A 6,000-nucleotide genomic window follows, 5' to 3' on the forward strand; every position below is an offset into this window, starting at 1 on the left:
GGGCTCAGTATGGAATTAGGATCAGGATTCTGTGTGTGATCAAGGGCACGACCCAGCTTGTGACAAGGGTCAAGCCTCACTCCACCAGCAAGATCAGAGTTCATCCTGGGACTGGGCTCAAAGTTGAGTGTGTCACTGGGATTCAGAGTTCGGCAGGGATCAGGGGTCAGTGTGCGGGTGGGATCAGGGCTCAGCGTGGCGCTGGGGCCCACAAGGCTGTTGCGGCAGCTGTAAGCCTGCGGTGAGCTCAGGGCTTCTGGGTCCCTTTTCCCTGCAGTTTAGCCCCATTCATCTTTTTCTCTTTCATTGAAGAATCATGTACGCTGGGGGCGCCGGGCGGCTCAGTCGGTTAAGCAAGGGAATCTGGTTGCCAAGGTGAGCGCTTGGCCAGTATCGGTAGGCGGTGGACAAACAAGGCTCAGTTATCAGAAAGCACCTTTCACGCTAGGGCTAGGCGCATTGGGACCCAGAGCTACATTTGCGGGTTCCCAGCGGGTGGCAGAGTGATTGCTCTGGGGAGCACCCCCGGCCTCAGAGGCCACCCGGCTTGGGGGGACCGGAAGGCAGCAGACAATGGGAAGGAATGAGGCCGCCTGGGGTGGCTGATGGGAAGGGTGCAGACAGCCTGCGGGAGACCACAGGCAGCGAGGGACGGGCAGCGGGGGCCTGAGACCCTGGCAGAACTGAGAGGCAGGGCTCCCGGCCGGGCGTCATCTCTCACTCCACCAACCCACTGGTCAAGGCCCTGCAGCCTCCAGCACCTCCCCCGCCTCGAGCTTGCAGGCCCTGGCCTTGGGGACCCTCTGCTAGGCCATCTGTGCGGGGGGATGCAGGACGAGGTCCCTTGCCTGCTGAGTCCAGGCCTCCCACTGGCCCCAGACCTCGGCCGTGATATTGGTCTACCCCAGTTCACACCCACCTTCACAGAGCCGCAGAGTCACCTTTCTGAAGCACGGTGGGACCAGGTCCTGTCCTGCTTAGCACCCTTCCACTCTCCTGCTCCTGGTCCCTGGACCAGAGCTCTCCCACAGCCTGCCTCATGTGACCCCTGTCCTACCTGAGGGCAGCCGCGGTGAGGCAGGGCTCGGGGAGTGACAGTCAGGCTGTCGGAGGGACAGGAGCTACCTCCCAGACTGCCTACCAAAGGGGAGGGACAGCTCTGAGGCCCAAAAGCAGGGAGGGCTGGGGGTGTAGGCACCTGCGGGGGCGGCGGTGGGCTCAAAGGAGGAGGCCTGAGCCTGCAAACAGGGCAGGGACGCTGGGGGTTCAGGCAGGGTTGGGGGTATTTCGGGCCAGGGCTACACAACTACAATCCTCATTCAATTCTCAAAAAGCCCATTTTGTTGGACCAGGTGACTATTTTCCCCTTTGTTCAGATGAGGAAACTGAGGCGCAGAGCAGTTAAGTGATGCCTCCAAAGTCACCCAGCCATTGGTGGATCTGGGCTGGTCTCTAGACCAGCTGGCCCTAGGGCTGGAGCTGCGAGGCCCAAGAGCTGTCAGGACGGTCAAGAAGGGAGCCTGATGCTGTGCAAGGGCCAGGGTGGGGGTGTACCCACTCAGTGGGGACTGGGCAACTGGGGGAGGGGGGGAGGCTGGCTGGTCCTGCCCCAGCACTCTTTCAGGCCCCCAGATGGCCTCACTTGCTGCCTTCACTCCTGCTTGGGCACCCCACACTGGTATGACCTGTCACTCCCCCAGACACGGTGTTACCTGAGCCTGAACTAACTACAGCTGGTGTTTATTGAGCATTTACTCTGTGCTAAACACGTTTCGTCCCTCGCTTATCACCCTGCCATCTGAGAGTCACATTCTGATCTCCACTGACTGACGCAGAACCAAGACTGAGAGCGGTGCGGTGGCCTGGCCTCCCTGACCCCTCTGTTCATTGCCCCCGGCTGTCCTCAGGGCCAGGAATAAGGTTACCACCTCCTGCAGGGGTGGGGCTCTGGGGTGGAAGGAGGCCCACCCAGTTCCCGCCCAACCTGCTGGGTTGGTTTGGCCCAGCTGGAGCCCCACACCCCACGCCTGGGGAGCCCGCCTGCGCCCACTCCCCTGGCTCTCTCCTAGAGCAGGGATTTCAGTCTGCCGCGGTCACGGTGGGTGCGGAGCCTTGGGACACCCTCCTCAGTCTCCAGAGGGCACCGGCTTCCAGAAGCTGGGCGAGGCCTCAAGCCTGCCAACCTTGTGGGTGAGCGCAGATGTTCAGTGACAGGGGCCCAGGGCCCGCACAGCCCCTGAGACGGGCATGTGACAAGGAGCCCTACTTGGGATCATGTCGCTGGTCAGGGCCTTGGTTTAGACAACAAGCACCTCGAGGAAGCCCAGAGGAGACTGTGGGGTATTGGGTCTGCGGGCCAGCCTGCCACCTGGCCCTAGTGAGGCTCAGCTCCCAAGGTCTGGGGTTGGGGGGGCAGAGGGCATGGGCTGAAATCAGACACAGACATGCGCTCAAGTCTCGCCCACCCTCTGCTAGCCGCGAAGTCAGCCAGCCTGCTTCTCCTCTCCGTGCCTCGGTTTCCCCACCGTCATGGCGCCTGGCGCTCACACAGGGGGTTGGTTGGTAACATCCAATCCTCCGGGCCATCGAGAGAGACTTGAGGTTTGTCAAGTGGGGGACCCCCGAGGCACGAGAGGGGGATCCCCGCTCACACGCACACGCCCTGCCCTCAGCCCCGCGGGTAAACACGCTCACACGTGCATGCACGAGCATGTGCGCACCCACACGCCATCCGCAGCCACCGTGCACGCTCACCTACACGTGCCCACGGATCCAGCCCGGACGCCACGCCCCTCTGGGAGCGCCTGCACGCCTCCCACCGCACGCAGGGCGCGCACGCCTGTCCTCTCCCTCGCTCCCACGCGCAGGCTCTCAGGCCTTCCACGCCCGAGTCCCCAGGTGCACCTCAGAGCTGGGACAGCCGTCTGCTTTGCTCAGCTTTTTGTCCTCTGCTTTCTCGGATGCCTGCTCCTGGACCTGATGTCCCCTGAGACGGGGCCGTGGGCCCGAGGGTTTACGCGGCTTCAGAGGAAAAGGAGCTGGGGGGGGGGGGGGGGCGGCAGGGCCGTCCTTCCTGCCGCCCCACCTGGGCTGCAGTGGGGGTCCCCACAAGCTGAGGCTACTCCCCACCCATTCTCCCACCGTGAACCCGCAGAGTGCCCACTGGCGGGCTGACGTTCCCTTTGCCTGCACCTAGCTAGAGCCCTGTGGACCCCTGGGCCCAGCAGCAGCCCTGGGGGAGTCCTCAGGGGCCCCTCCTTTCGGGGTGCCAGCCTGCTTCTCTGCAGAGGGCGCCCAGCCACATGCCTCTTTTGCCACCTGGACTCCTGGCTCTCACGCTCGCCACTGTGTGCCGTGGGCTCCCACCCCCCTGGCCACAGGACTGGAGGGAGAGTGGACAAGTTGTTTACATGAAATGCCTTCACCGAAGGAAGATGATGACGGAGACCAGGGATGAGACCCAGACCCTTCATGCCTCCCCCCCCGCCGCCGAGACATGAGCTGCTTCCAGAAGCTTCTCAGACTCCCTGAGGCTGATGGGAAAATTTGAGCGTTCTGCCCGGGGCCCTGCAGGTTTCCCTCCCCGGCTCCTGGGGGCAGGTCGGGGTCTTGTGGAGCACGTGGCAGGCCCACACTGCTGCGCTCAGAAGAAAAGCCTGGAGGAGATGACCGTGAGTGGTGTGTGAGCCTGGCGGGAAGGAAGGGCCGCTCTCTATTAATGGGCAAGATGAGGAAAAGCATTCCAGCAGAAGGAACAGCAGGTGCAAAATGACGGAGGCCTGGAGGTGTGCTTGAGGCCAGGCAGCCCCCTGGGAGGGCTGGAGCCCGAGTGGGGGGCCGTGCAGGGGGCACTCTGAGGGTGCCCAGAGAAGGGCTGCCTTCCAGGCCCAGCCGCACCCCCCCCAGGTGTTGTACATGCTCAGACTAAACCAAGACGCAAGCTCCTTGCCACCACCGAGGCAAAGAACAGTATTTCCGAGCAGCTGGAGATACGCGTGCCTGGAGAGCTCCCTAGAGAGGCTTCCCTGGGGGAGGGGACTCAGCAGCTGCCCCCTCCCCCCCTTCCCCGCCGAGATTCTAGAGTCAAGCGGAGGTCAGCAGGGCGGAGACGGCCACCTACAGTGGGCACAAAGCTCTGGGTGCCCTGATTGCGGACTTTCTGGTTCCCGGTGCTCCGTGGAGCTAACTCAGTCCTCATCACAGACCATTTTCCGGATGGGCACACTGAGGGGCCCCGGGGCCGACCTGGGTCACAGCTGGGGGTGGGGGGGGAAGAGCATCCTGGCCCCAGGGCGCGGTGGTCGGGGAGGGAGGAAGGTGGGCAGCTCCGTGGGCAGTGTGGGGCCTGCACACGTCTGTGGGAACTGCCTTCTGGGACCCGAACCTTCCTGGGCGCCTCCAGCCAATTAGCCGGGGAGGCTGTCACAAGGGCCCAGGTTTTGAAACTGGACCGTGACAACCGCCCTGGTGAACTTGATTCACCCACAGCCCGGGATCCGCCTTCTCCGGAGCCCAGAGCCTCCCTCCCTGCAGGTGACCTCACAGCCCCTCTTGCCCCGGCGGGGTCCTGCCCACCTCTTAAGCACCCTGGGCCCACTCAGGCTGTGAGTCTTTCCTTCTGGGGAGGTCACGGGCTGAACTGTACCTCCATCCCCAAGTCATATGCTGAAGTCAGCCCCCAGGACCTCAGAACGGGGCCTCACTTGGAGACGGGGCCTTTATGGAGGTGACGCCGTTAAAGCGAGGTCATCGGGTGGGCACTGATGCATCATGACCGGTGTCCTCGTAAGACGGGCAATTTGGACCCGGGTCCACAGGGAGAACGCCGTGTGAACACGGGGACGGCTGTCTGTCTACTGGCCAAGGAGAGGGGCCTGGAACAGATTCGCCCTCACGGCCCTCAGAAAGAGCCAGCCCCCGGGCGCCTGGCTGGCTCAGTCCATAGAGCATGTGACTCTTGATCTCGGGGTTATGGGTTCAAGCCCATGTTGGGTATAGACATCACTCAAAAATTAAATCTTAGGGGCACCTGGGTGGCTCAGTCGGTTGAATGTCTGACTCTCGATCTCGGCTCAGGTTTGTGGGATCGAGCTCCAAGTCGGGTTCTGTGCTGACAGCGTGGAACCTGCTCGGTATTCTCTCTCTCTCTGCCCCTCCCCGCTCACTTTCGCGTGCTCTAAGTAAATAAATAAGCTTTTTAAAAAATCTAGAAAAAAAAAAAGAATTTAGAAAGAGCCGATCCTGCCAACACCTCGACCTTGAACTTCTGGCCTCTAGACTGTGGGACAGTAAACATGGGCCATTTGGGCCGCCCCGTCTATGGTGTTTGCTTCAGCAGCCCAAGCAAACTAATACAGGAGGTTGTTAAGATCGTTAGATTATCGTGTATGAAGTACCAAACACGAAGTCGGACAGATGCGGGCCTGCACTAAGTGTGGGCGATCACATTAATATTAAAAAGCGCGTCACATTCTTGACAAAACAAAACAACTGCCAAGGCCCAGTGCTCAGCAGCCGGGGAAGCAGCCCTCACGGTTCACCTGTGAGCCCTCGGGGGGCAGGCAAGGGAGCACTGTGCAGTCTAATGGTGAGGAGCACAGCAGGGGCAGCTGGGAGGCGCCAGGTGGGATCTGAGCTCTCAGCACGGGACTCGGGCTCTAGCAACTTCCGAAATTCACCGGCTCAGTCGGGAGGGTGGCTGCCTCGGTGACCTCCACGCTTTTGCGCCACCATCCAAACCTGTTCAAGCCCAGGGCAGCAGGGCATCACGGGCCACGGGACTGGCTGGGGGAGGAGGCAAGAGGAGTGTTGAGGAAGAGGTGACCTCCAGACGGAGGGGGAAGCGGGGATCAGGGAAGGGCATTCCCAGCAGAGGGACTTAAGCAAGATCTCCTGACTGGGAGGGGATGGGCATGGTTGGGCAGAAGGAACGTGAAGCTAGCACGAAAGAGGACCCTGAGTCATGATTAAAATCCACTGGGCAGGAAGGACTTTATCTGA

This window comes from Panthera leo, chromosome F2, assembly GCF_018350215.1.
Source record: "Panthera leo isolate Ple1 chromosome F2, P.leo_Ple1_pat1.1, whole genome shotgun sequence".
In the NCBI taxonomy this organism is placed as follows: domain Eukaryota; kingdom Metazoa; phylum Chordata; class Mammalia; order Carnivora; family Felidae; genus Panthera; species Panthera leo.